Source organism: Hirundo rustica, unplaced genomic scaffold (genome assembly GCF_015227805.2).
Source record: "Hirundo rustica isolate bHirRus1 unplaced genomic scaffold, bHirRus1.pri.v3 scaffold_102_arrow_ctg1, whole genome shotgun sequence".
Taxonomy (NCBI): Eukaryota; Metazoa; Chordata; class Aves; order Passeriformes; family Hirundinidae; genus Hirundo; species Hirundo rustica.
Genome location: NW_026690208.1, coordinates 107596 through 121341, shown reverse-complemented (window position 1 = coordinate 121341; position 13746 = coordinate 107596).

Genomic DNA, 13746 nt, shown 5'->3' with positions numbered 1-13746 from the left:
CAGTAAGTGGACTTTTGCTAGGGCGCTCTTCCACCACTATGCTGGGATTGTTTGTTTTACCTGGTGTCATTGATGCAGATTATTGTGGGGAAATTATGATTATGGCTTATACTCAATACCCCCCCCGCAGATAAAAAAGGGACAAAGACTGGCACAATTAATACCCCTTCCTCAATTGGCATAAGATATTTCTCCTATGCGACATGATGCAAGAAATCAAGAGAGTTTTGGCTCTACAGGAGGACTAACATTATTAACCGTAGATCTTTCTACACGACCTCGGAGGGCAGTTGAGCTCTGCCTCAATGGACAAATTAAAAAACTTATGGGATTATTGGACACTAGAGCGGATACCAGCATTATTGCTCCAAGTGAATAGCCTCATGATTGGCCTCTGCAGGCAGCTGCCACAACAGTGACTGGAGTAGGAGGAATGACTCTAGCTAGTCGAACACTGACGCTCACTGTAGTCATTGATGGGAAATATGCACAAGCATCCTTTTCAATTACACCACTTCCACCTACAGTACAGTGTTTAATTGGACGAGATGTGTTGGCACAACTTGGTATTGTTCTCACCAATGATCACCCTTTGGGATAATGGCTGCTGCTTGGACTTTCCCCATTCCTCTCACCTGGAATACAAACACTCCGGTGTGGGTTAAGCAGTGGCCATTGAAAGGGGAAGCTTACAACATGCACATGCCTTAGTACAAGAGCAACTTCAACAAGGTCACCTGAAACTGTCTACCAGCCCATGGAACACCCCTATATTTGTCATAAAGAAAAAATCTGGAAAATGTCGACTGCTTCACCTTCGACCTTCGTGCAGTGAACGCCCAAATGGAACCAATGGGAGCTCTTCAACCAGGTTTGCCTAACCCAGCTATGTTGCCTCAACATTGGCCTTTGTTAATAGTGGACTTAAAAGACTGTTTTTTTCACTATAGCATTGCATCCTCAAGATACACCTAGGTTTGCTTTTACGTTACCAGCTGTGAACCGTCAGCACCCCGATCAAAGGTTTGAATGGACTGTGTTACCTCAAGGCATGCGCAACAGCCCCACCTTGTGTCAACTTTTTGTTAATGCTGCCCTACAGCCTCTAAGGCAGCAGTGGCCTCAAGTTATCATTTATCATTACCTGGATGACCTTTTGTTTGCACAACCTCAGCCCTTTTCGGATTTACAAATTCACCAAATTCAACAGACTCTTGCTAAACAAGCTCTGATTGTAGCCCCTGAAAAAATCCAGCGATCTTCTCCATGGAAGTATTTAGGATGGATTTTAACAGAACAGACGGTTACTCCCCAAAAGCTGCAATTTCATCACAACATTACTACATTACATGATGCACAAAAACTGTTAGGGGATTTACAGTGGCTCAGGCCTATAGTTGGAATTCCTAATGAACTAATTGATCACTTACGTCCTTTGCTGAAAGGGACTGACCCCACACAACAAGTGACTGTTTCCCCTCAACAGCAGCAGGTAATTCAACTCATTGCTGAGTGCATTTTACAGGGCCAGGTTCACCGGAGAACTTTAGATCTTCCTGTTGACTTAGCCATATGGCTGGGCCCCACTCATTTTATGGGTGCATTGGTCCAGCATCTCAAGAGAACAGGGGAACAATGGGTGCTGGAATGGGTTATGCCTCCACTACAACAACAAAAGACTATATGGCAAAAAATTGAGCTATTGAGTCTACTTATCAAGAAAGGACGTCAACGTGTAGTACAAGTTATGGGTTTGGAGCCTGATACCATTTTTCTGCCACTACAACGAGATACATTAGATTGGTATTTGGTTAATTCTGCTGAATTACAGGAAGCGCTATTAGGCAGCACTGGTACTATCGCACCTAATAACAGCAAGCCTCCACTGAAATGGGTAGGGATGCAGAAATGGATGTTAGTTCCTAAAAGAAGTGACAGGCCCATACCGGGAGCACTTACTGTATATACAGATGCCGGAAAGAAATCCCGTAAGGCTGCCATTACATGGCAGAAAGAAGGGTCTTGGGAAAAGAAAATGTTGTCAGCGGAAGAAGCCGATACTTTGCAGACACTAGAGCTCTTTGCTGTGGTCTGGGCAATATCTCATTTCAGAGAACCAATTAATGTAGTGACTGATTCACTATATGTGGCAGGTGTTGTTGCACGAATAGAAGATGCCTTTATCAAAGAAGTACGAAATCAGAGACTCTATCAGCTTTTGATGCAGTTGAATAAAGCTTTGCACCAGCGAGAACAACCCTATGCAGTAATTCATATTCGGAGTCATAAATGGAACATTGGTTTAGGAGAAGGAAATCAGCGAGCTGATGAACTGGTATCTACAGCCATAACCGTGCCATTGCCTCAACATGTGTTAGCACGAGAGGCTCACTCCATTTTCCATCAGAACGCAAAAGGACTTCAGAAAGAATTCCACATTTCACATGCAGAAGCCACTGCAATTGTTAGAAGCTGTCCCATATGCTGTCACCATAATGGAGGTTTAGGGCTAGGGACAGGGGTTAATCCTCATGGAGTAATGGCCAATGAACTGTGGCAAACAGATGTCACGCATGTTAATAGTTTTGGTCACCTGAAATATGTTCATGTGACAATTGATACATACAGCCATTATATTTGGGCTACACCTCAGTCAGGTGAAAGGGCTATTCATGTAATTAGACATTTAGCTAGTTGTTTTGCAGTCATGGGAGTTTGTCGAAAGCTAAAAACAGACAATGGTGCAGCTTATGTCAGTAGCAGGGTTCAAACCTTTTTGAAACAATGGGGTGTGAAGCATGTTGCAGGAATACCGCATAACCCTAGGGGGCAGGCAATTGTAGAGCGAGCAAATGGTACTTTAAAAACTTATATTGAAAAATTTAGCCATATCACAGATATTCAGGAACGTGTGGCTAAAACATTGTTTGTATTGAACTATTTGTGTGTATTTGGATCATCAAAAGTACCAGCAGTTATCACACATTTTGACAGCCCTAGTGAGAACAAGACAGAACCAACAGAAATCTGGGTTAGATACAAATGTTTGAAGACAGGTTTATGGCAAGGTCCAGTGAAAGTGCTATATTAGGGAAGAGGATATCTTTGTGTTTCTACCCCTACAGGACCTGAGTGGATTCCAGCTCGGTGGACGAAGCCAGCATCAAAACCTCAAAGTGGAGGGCATCAGGAATCCTCAGTTACACCTAGACGGCTTGGTTCGCCTTCATCAGAAGTTCCTGTTGACAGTGACTGAACCTACCCTCTGTTATATATACAATAGACCATTTTGTACTTTTAATAGCCTGTTTAGCGAATTGTTAATTAAGGATTAATAATTTGTTGTTGTTGTTGCTGCTTTTGTTGTACAGATGATAGCATGAGAGTTTTGTACCTACTGTTCTTTTGTTCCTGTATAGCAAGTGCTTGGTGGGTTCCCCCACAGCCAAAAACAAATGTATGGGTCACTTTGGCTAATTTAACCAATCAGGAAGCAATATGTCTTTCTCTTTCATCCCCCGGAAATCCTTTTTCCACATGTCTGGTAGGATTGCCTGTTGATGAATGGCCTTGCCCTTCACGGATCCCTACTTGTCAAAGGAACAATTCCCGAAAAACAGTAGATGCTTGGGACAAATGGGTGCCTTATCTACCTTTAGCAGCCTTAGAGCCACAAGAGATTGAGTTATTAGGATCAGTTCAGGCTGATGGATGTGTTGTTTTTAACTTTACCAGTAGAACCTTACGTTCTGGAAAAAACTATACCACAATAGTTAACTCTTCTTTGGCAGTTTATCGAAATTCCACAATCTGGTGTAACTATACTTCTCCTATTGTTTCTGTATCTACTTTAGCACCACTTCAATTACCTTTTGGAATGTTTTTTATTTGTGGTGACCGGGCCTGGGCAGGCATTCCCTCTCGGATGAAAGGTGGTCCATGCACATTAGGACGACTATCATTGCTCACCCCGAACACATCTATGATTTTACATCGAACAGGTGCTCGGACACGAACAAAAAGAATGGTCCATCAGTTTACATCGGAGTGTAAATCAGACATGGAATTTTGGTCCCCAGATAAAATAATTGCTGCATCCGTCCTTGCCCCAGGAGTAGGAACAGCTCAGAGCTTGGCTACTCTTAATAAATTAGGGTGTTGGCTGGCAAAACAAACTAATGCCACGTCTCTTGCTTTAAGTAGCTTATTAGAAGATGTAGATTCGGTCAGGCATGCTACTTTGCAAAACAGGGCCGCGATTGATTTTTTGTTTTTAGCACAAGGTCACGGATGTGAGGAGTTTGAAGGAATGTGCTGTATGAATTTGTCTGACCATTCTCAGTCCATTCATGCTCAAATATCAAGTTTACAGAAATTGACAGAACAATTAAAATTGCAACAAGAGTGGAGTTTAGACGGATGGCTCGCTTCTTTGGGATTAGGACCTTGGCTGACCTCGATGATAAAAATAGTCATTGTAGTAGGCATTGTGATTGTTTTGTTGATTATTTGTTTGCCTTGTATTTGTATTTGCTTGCAAAATTTGATACAACAAGGAGTTCAGAAAATGTTTAATCAGCATCTCCTTGTGCAATTTAAAGAAAACGGGGGAAATGTGGAGAATCTTTCTGGGGAGAATTTTTCTGATGCATGGCTGCACAGCAAGGGCCATGATACTGTTAAGTCGGTTGGAATGTAACTATGTCTATGTGGTGTACGTGATGATTAACAAGGATATAATATCCTTGAGCACTAGAATGATACAACAACAAAGGTGTTGTTAGTACAAAAAAGCTGAAAAATGCTAGGCTAAGGAATTGAAAATGCTAGATTAAGAAAATTGTAACCGCAAGGCTGATTACAGAAAGAACATGCGTCAAAATATAAGCCAATCACGAGCTATAGTTTTGTAATATGTATGAACTAATTATTGACACTATATATTTGCTATTAATCTAAATAAAGCTGAGACTTGTTGATCATCATCGGATGTGGCTTGTCTCCCGTTGTTTTCCGACAGGGCCCAGATGGGATTCACCCCAGGATGATGATGGAGCTGGCAGATGAGGTTTTCAAAGCTGCTCTCCATCATTTACCAACAGTCCTGGCTCACTGGCGAGGTTCCAGATGACTGGAAGCTGGCCAATGTGACACCAGTCACAAGAAGGGTGGGAAGGAGGATCCTGGTAATTAGAGGCCAGTCAGCCTGACCTCAGTACCCAGTAAGGTCATGGAGCAGTTTATATTGAGTGTCATCACCCAGCACCTGCAGGATGGCCAGGGTATCAGACCCAGCCAGCATGGGTTTAGGAGGGGTGGGTCGTGTTTGACCAGCCTGCTCTCCTTTTATGACCAGGTGACCCACCTGGTGTATGTGGGAATGCTGTGGATGTTGTGTATTTGGACTTCAGCAAGGCCTTTGACACTGTCTCGCACAGCACACTCCTGGAAAAGCTGGCAGCCCAGGGCTTGGACAGGAGCACTCTTTGCTGGGTTAAGAACTGTCTGCATGGCCGGGCCCAGAGAGTGGTGGGGAACGGTGCTGCATGCAGCTGGCAGCCAGTCACCAGTGGTGTTCCTCAGGGGTCTGTGCTGGGGCCAGATCTGTTCAGGATTTTTATTGATGGCAGGGATGAGGGGATTGAGTCTTTCATTGGTAAATTTGCAGACAACTCTAAGCTGAGGGCATGTGTCTGTCTATTGGAAGGGAAAATGGCTCTGCAGAGAGACCTGGAACAGTTGGATGGGTGGGCAGAGTCCAGTAGGATGAAGTTTAATAAGTCCAAGTGCAGCGTCCTGCATTTTGGGCACAATACCCGCTGCAGCACTCTAGGCTGGGGACAGCGTGGCTGGACAGTGCCCAGGCAGAAAGGGACCTGTTCCACTGATGGACAGCAGGCTGGACATGAGCCAGCAGTGTGCCCAGGTGGCCAAGAAGGCCAATGGCACCTGGCCTGGATCAGGAAGGGTGTGGCCAGCAGGAGCAGGGTGGTCATTCTTCCCCTGTACTCGGCACTGGTGGGGCCACACCTGGAGTGCTGTGTCCAGTTCTGGCCCCTCAGTTTAGGAAGGACGTTGAGACGCTTGAGTGCATCCAGAGGAGGGCATCAAGGCTGGTGAAGGACTTGGAACACAAGTCCTGTAAGGAGTGGCTGAGGGAGCTCTTGTTGGTTAACCTGGAGAAAAGGAGACTCAGAGGTGGCCGTATCTCTCTCTACAACTTCCTGAAGGGTGGTTGTAGTCAGCTGGGGGTTGGTCTCTTTCTCCAGGCAGCAACTCACAGAATGAGAGGACACAGTCTGATGTTGCGTCAAGGGAAATACAGGTTGGATATTAGGAAAAAGAAGGTGTGATAAAATATTGGAATGATCTGCCTGGGGAGGTGGTGGCAGCACCATCCCTGCAGGTGTTTGAAAAAAGTTTGGATGTTACACTCAGTACCATGGTTTTGTTGAGGTGTTACGGCATGGGTTGGACTCGATGACCTTGAAGATCTCTTCCAAGCTAGTGATTCCATGATTCTGTGAATTGTTAGGGAGTACAAGCCTGGCTGAATGCAGAGAAAGAATCTCCAGAGCCTGCAGCCAGAAGTGGAGAGTTGTGTGATAATCATTCCAACACCCCATGGACATCTTCAAAGTGATCCAGAACATGAAAATGGGCTGAAAGAGGGAATTTGTTTCTGTGTTCAGTTTAGATGTTTCTACATCTGATGCACTGATAGAAATCAAGAGTACGATCAGTTCACTGGAAGTGGCAGAACAAGCTCTCAGAGCAGATGACAGAAAGAAACTGAAAAGGAGAAATGCAGGGAATGTCTTTGTGAACTTGGTCTGTAAGAAGGGTCATTTTGTCCAAATCATTTCCAATCCATTCCCTCTGCTTTTGTCCTTCCTAACAAGCGCATTTGCATCTCAGATTTCCCATGAAATGAGAATCCTGAGTTTGTGGAACTGCCTGAAAGATGCCCTGTTGCTCTGTAGGAACACTCAGGCTGAAACAGGAGCCTGAGCCCTGTCTTGGGAACCCTCCTCTGAGCTGGAATTTGTGCTGTGCTGGGAGAGGAGGAGGAGGAGGGGGAGAACGATGGGCGCTGTGTGTCAGGAGCAGGAGGTTTGGGCCGCAGGACATTCCGCCTGTGCCGCTGCCCCGCAATCGGCGGCCGTGCCCGGGGCTCTGGGCCTGGCCCCGCGTGAGCTGAGCTCCCGACACTGCGGGAGCTCCCCGGGCTGGGCTCAGGTTCTGCTGGGACTGGGCAGCAGGCTGGGCTCCAACTGGGATCAGCAGCAGCTGGAAATACCTCTGGGCATCTCCACTTTGGGCTGCTGCTCGGAAGAAATGATTGTTAGGAAACTTAATACACGAACACCAGAGGTTTATGTCCAAAAAGGAGGCAGAGGAGCCCTTTTACTTTATTTGAATAAAGGGAGAGGCCAGGGGGCATCTCTCCTGGGGTCTCTCAGATTTTCAGAGGACGCAGCCTCCTTTTTATCCTAGTTTCCCGGCTGCATTTCCCTCTCTCTTTCCCCATTGGCTGAGGTACTTGAGAGGTACAGACTTCCCAAAATTCCTAAGATGTAAGATTCCCCTTTTAATGTATAACCCCCTTAGTTTTTAGTTCTTACGGGATTTATGGGTTTTCCCCATTGGTATTTTCATCATTTAATATTCAGTTTCATTTACAAACAAACCTACAATTTGTCTGTAAAGGCAAATATCTTCTTTTCCATTCATCAATCAGTAGAATCCTTCCCATTGTTTCTCTTATCTCTCACTGCTAGTTTTATCTACCAGCAGACCCAGGGCTTCTTTGTAAAGACAAATCTTGTCATTCCTTGCACAATGAATTGAGTTGAGAAGTTCTGTTTTTTCTTTCTTCTGGCGGATTTTTAAATAGTTTTTTGACACTCCAGAGGCAATTTCTGTGATGGCGGCCATCAATTCTATTTCAGCAGCACCAGCAACAGGGCTGTGTTTGACTGCTGCAAATGTGGCCTGTGTGGATTTAATTCTCCTTGACTTAGTGCTCAAGGACTGGAGAGTATTTTGAGATCTGTTAATCATGATGCCTGAAAAAAGGTATCTGAGTTCCCTGTCAGGAAAGCACTGTCAGTAGCACCAACCAAATGAGGCAAATGCAGTTTTAAGGATAAAATTCAAGTGGCAAGCAGAAGAGGGGCAAGAGCAGCCATGATCTACAATTCCCTAGGCAAAGGCAGCAGCAGCCTCCTGCTGTCACCTCAGGGTGAGTAAAACAGTGCTGAAAACAGCGCTGGAACCCGATCCGTTCTTTCTCTGGAGGCTGGCTCAGGGCAGCACAGCCGGGCCCGGAGGAATCAGGGCTGTTTGTGGGAGATTGTTGCTCTACTCCAGAAATTCAGCTGGAAAATCCCCTGGGAAGCCGAGGCAGGAGCAGGTGGGAAGGGGCCGGCGCTGCTGCTGCTCCTGCCCGGGAGCCCCGGCTGGGCCGGGCCGGCGCCCGCTGCGCTGCGGCTCCTGCTGCTGCCAGAGCCGGGCGGGACTCGGGGACAGGGAATGGGCATGGGGGGACAGCAAAGGCCTGGGCGGCTGCAGGGATGTTGGCGCTGGGGCCAGCGCCAGCACACAGCTTCAGCCGCAATGAACCCCGAGGGAAACGCTGGGGAAAGGCTCCATTTCAGCCTTTCTTTACTCATGGCTGTGAAGGGACCGAAATCAAAGGAGAACAAGCAGGGCCCGACCCCTTCACCTTTGGGAGGAGCCCCGTGCCTGGGGCTGTGAGGGGCTGTGAGGGGCCATGAGGAGCTGTCAGGGACCTTGAGGGAGAAAGTGTCTCTGAGAGGCTGTGGGAGGCCAGGCACTTCATGGAACCAAGGGTCCATTATGAAGCTGCGGAACCAAGGAGATTCCTGTTGACAGCACAGAACCTCATGGAACCAAGGGGCCATTGTGTCACAGCAAGGCCTTGTGGACCCAAAGAGACCACGGTGATGTTCTGGAAAAAAGAAGAGTCAGAGAGAGAGACTTGCTCTTTTTGTATGTTTCTTTATTATCAAGCTTGGCCTTGGGGGAGAGCTTGCTTGCTCCCTTGGCAACGCGGAGGAGGAGGTACACACAGCTTCGCTTCACAGCAAAGCTGGGGACTCCCACCCCCCCTCACGGGCTTTTTCCCCTTGCCGGGGAGTCCGTTTCGCTTCGCTGATCAGGGGTCATCCAGCGATGGGGGACTCCTTCTCAGGTCACGGCGACTAAATAAAACTGCTTCGGCGGACCCCCAAACTTTTTGCACTAGTCTAAAGTGCGACTACAGTCCTGGACTTTACTTTGGTTCTCTGCTTTTTAGAGTCTCTTGTTCTTGAGTCGTTCCCAGAATTCCAGTGTTCTTTTTATTGGCATATTCAGACACTATCCGGTGAATGGGAGCAGAGATACAGGTAATAAGGTGAATTCTTAATTAACAAACAAGTAAATAAGGTGATAAATCAATATTAAAACAGGAATAAGGCAAATTCTTTATACAGAACTAGTATTAACAATCTTAATGGAATTACTTAACAATTAAGTATCTAAAACATAGATTATTTGAATAGAACTTATTTATAACAACTCCCCCCCTCTATTTCTTTGATCGAGCTTTAGCTCGCATCAATTTGTTACCTCTTCTTCTTGAAAATAAATTTTTCTACATTTTTGGAACTTCTCATATATTTCTTTGGCATTTTCATGTTCAGGTTCTTGACTCTCTATCACCATCATTTTGGTTTGTTTTTGACTGGTTGCTTTAGGGATCTGGATACTGGCTTGGATTGTGGAGGATAATTAGTTCGAATTAGATATGAGATTAGACAAGGTAAAAACATTAACCCGGTGATTGGAGCAAATTATCATAAACCCAGCTTTCTTCCACCAATCCCCCTTTGAATGACCAAAAACTATTCCACCAGTTGGTGTCCATTAAAGGAGTCCACTCTTGATTTCCCACATAGGCTAGCTTTCTGATTTCTTTGAGATGTTTTTAATTACTGCACTTTTATCATCAATTTCTAAACAACATTCAGACGAATTAAATTTACCACAGATTCCTCCTTCATCTGCTAAAAGGTAGTCTACAGCCAGACGTATTTGGTATATTACAGCTCTTGTTTGTGTTAGTTGGTCGCTGATGTGGTCTAATGCGAGAGCTGTTCGGTTAGATACCATTTCTAGGACAGCCTGGAGCCTGATGATTCTATTTAACATGTAGATTGGAGTGCGATACCCCCAGGACCCGTCCTGTGCCCATGTGGCTGGTCCATAGGTTTTAATGATTTCTTCTGGGGTCCATATTTTTCCTTTCCATTTTTGGTCTCCACCAATTGTTAGAGTATCTCTTTCTTTCGTTCGACTTTTCCCAGATTGTCATATACTGGGACTCCTAGGTGTGCTCCTAATCTCTTGGGTAATAGGAAGAAAGCTGGCTTTATGATCCCTATTGTACAGCTTCCCGACCAATCCCCAGGCAATTTGTATAAGCAGTATCCCCACAGATCCAGAACAGGTGATTTGGAGCTTCCCAGTAATCTTCCCTAGTTTCAAAAGGCTGTTGCCAAAACCGAGACAGTTCTTTTATTCCCCAAAAAGGATTTATAGCTTTGTCAATACATTCATATAATTCATACCTCTCATTAAAGATACATTTTTCTGTGTTCTCAGTTGACCAATACTTGTTAGGCCCTTTGGGAACCCATTTAGCACTTGAGTTTATCACTATTATATACCTTTTACACATTAATTTTCCTACACGGGTTTGATACCTGGTTCCTGTCCTCATGATACATTCTTCCCCAATGATTTTAGATTTGAGATCCCACTTCTCTCTTCCTCTTGTTCTTAGACTTCGTGTATTCTGTTCAGTTTGTTTCCATTTTAGAATTTCTAGAGGGCTTAAACTAATTCCCTCCCAAGGCCATATTTCAGACATTTGTGTACCTCCACATATCCAGCACTCGGTTAAATTTAATTCTCGACTGATTCTTTCTACTAAGTCAATGAACAGGTTTTTTCCTGATGGGATGTCTAGGCTTTTTTCAAATTTTGTTGTCAACACTTTTTCTTTTATTATATCTCTAATCCTTTTTGATCTGCTTCAAAGCATAACCAAGTATCTCCTATAGGACATTCCCCAAATAGGCGCTGTGCATAACTAGCTGTGTTTTTTGTGGTCCAATAAACTTTTCCATCCTCTTGGCAAGTATTCAACTGGGAGTGGTCAAAGCAGTTTGGGTTCACGTTAGTATGGACCCTGAATAAGGATCTGAGATCCTCTCCATCGTACACTGGATGGTAGCAGTTAGTACAGGCTTTTGTTTCGTAGGTGTGCTTTATGACCATCATCAGTACGATCCCTCCCAAGAGTCCGGTATGTGGCCATCCTTCCTGGCTCTCTTGCTCCACCCGGGCCTTGCCTCTTGGAGTGGAGAGGGTCTCCCTAAAGAACCCACTTACATGCTTCCCCTTCCCTTCCCTATTATTTAGTTGCCCTTAGAGAATGTTCTGTAGGAGATTCACCTTTGTTTTCAAAAAAACTTATACTCTTTAATTTATCTATTACTTGAATTTGTTCGAATGTTACTTATAAAACTTAACAACTTTTAAAATTAATATGAAAACAATATTAAAACATAATACAAAACTAACCTTATTTTTAATACACTAAAACTTAACTTTTTAATTGCTATTACTTAGAAAACTTAAATCACTAAAAATTAATCATATATAAAAAACCTAAACTTATTTAATTAAAAAACTTAAACTATGTAAAATTAATACAAAAAACTTTATTTTTTTTATATATCTATTACTTAAACTTATCTAAATTGCTAATTACAAAAACTGACTTAGGTTTACATAAATTAACTTTTATTGTGCCCCCCCCCCCCCTTTTTTTTGAGTCCATTGATTTGGGGAGAAGCAACTGAAAAAAGGTTTTCACAGTCTCTGTTATCTCTTATTTCTTTTTAAAGGTTAATTTCAAGTCTTTCGGGTGTGGTGTTACTGTCCACTCGGTTTCATCCGGTGAGGGTGCTGAACTCGGGTTCTCTCCAGGAGGGGGTACTGGCCCTTTAACTCTGGTGATGTGGGTCCATCCTTTTTCTTCAGTGCGCACTGCTGTGTGAGTTGTTAACAGTACTTGGTAGGGACCTTCAAACTTCGGGTGAGCGGGGTATTAGTCACGTTTTGATCAATACCCAATCTCCAGGATTGATATTATGCACGTTTGCATCCAAAGGGGAAGTTTGAGGAAGATAGCCTTTCTTTCTGAGATTTTCTAGGGTTTGTCCAATGGTTTTTAGATATTTTCTAGTGACTTCCTCTCCTTCCAGGTAGTCTTTAGAACTATAAGGAGATAACAAAAAGGGAAGCCCGAATAACATTTCATATGGTGACACTCCTAGATCTGCTCGTGGCTGTGTTCTGATTCGTAATAATGCTAGGGGTAAGCATTTAAGCCAATTTAGTTGAGTTTCTGCTATTAGTTTAGTTAGTACATTTTTAATGGTCTTGTTCATTCTTTCTACTCTGCCTGAGCTTTGGGGATGCCATGGGGTGTGTAACCTCCATTTTATCCCTAAGGCTTGTGTTACCTGTTGTAGAATTTGTGCTGTGAAATGTGGCCCTCTATCTGAATCAATATTATTTATCAGCCCATACCGAGGGAGGATATCTTCTAATATTATTTTTGTTACTACTTCTGCTGTTTCTCTTTTTGTAGGGAATGCTTCTACCCAGTGGGTAAGGTGATCTATGATCACTAACAAGTGTTTGTAACCTTGAACAGGGGGCATCTCAGTAAAATCAATTTGCACATTCTGGAAGGGCCTTAAGGCTAACTCCCTCCCTCCAGGCTCAGTCTTCCTCATAACTTTTTGATTTATTTTCTGACATATTATACATCCTTGAGTAACTGCTTTTGCTAATTCGTGTACTCCAATACATAGGTTTTCCCTTAGGAAATGGTCACATAACCCCTGGGTTCCCCAGTGGGTTAGATTATGTATTTCTGTAAGTATTTTTCGGGCTAGGGCTTTATTTAAGAATTTCCGTCCGTCAGCTGTTAACCACACTCCATGTTCCCCCTGGTGTAATCCTAATTCTTTTATTGCTTTCTGCTCTTTTCACTAAACACCTGCTCTATCCTCTTCTTTCTTTCTTGGTATTTTCTCCAATTTGAGGATTTTTACTGGTTCTCCTGGTTCTAAAGCTGCTTCTCTGGCTGTTTTATCAGCTAAATGGTTTCCCTCTTATCTCGGGCATATTTCCCTTTTGATGCCCTTTTATGTGAACTACTGCAATTTTCTACTGGTTTTTGTAAAGATTTTAACACTGACTTTATTAATTCTGTGTGTATTAAGTCTTTCCCTTTTGAATTTAAAGTATCCCCGTCCTTCCCAAATCTTCCCAAATGTGTGCACAATAACAAAGGCATATCTAAAGTCTGTGTAAATGGTCCCTCAGTCATCTTTAAGTAAGTCCAGCCCTCTCTTTAGTGCATATATTTCACAGCACTGTGCTGACCAATTACTTGGTAACTTTCCCTTTTCTAAGACTTCCATTTTCTCTCCCTCAATCACAGAGTATCCGGATGTTCTTTTCCCTTCCAGCACTCGGGATGACCCATCTGTGAACAATACTCTCCCATATGGGAGGGGTGTGTCTTCTAAATCTTCTCTCACTTTTGTCTGCATATCAATGAGTTCTAGGCAATGGTGTTCTATCTCTTCAGTGGGC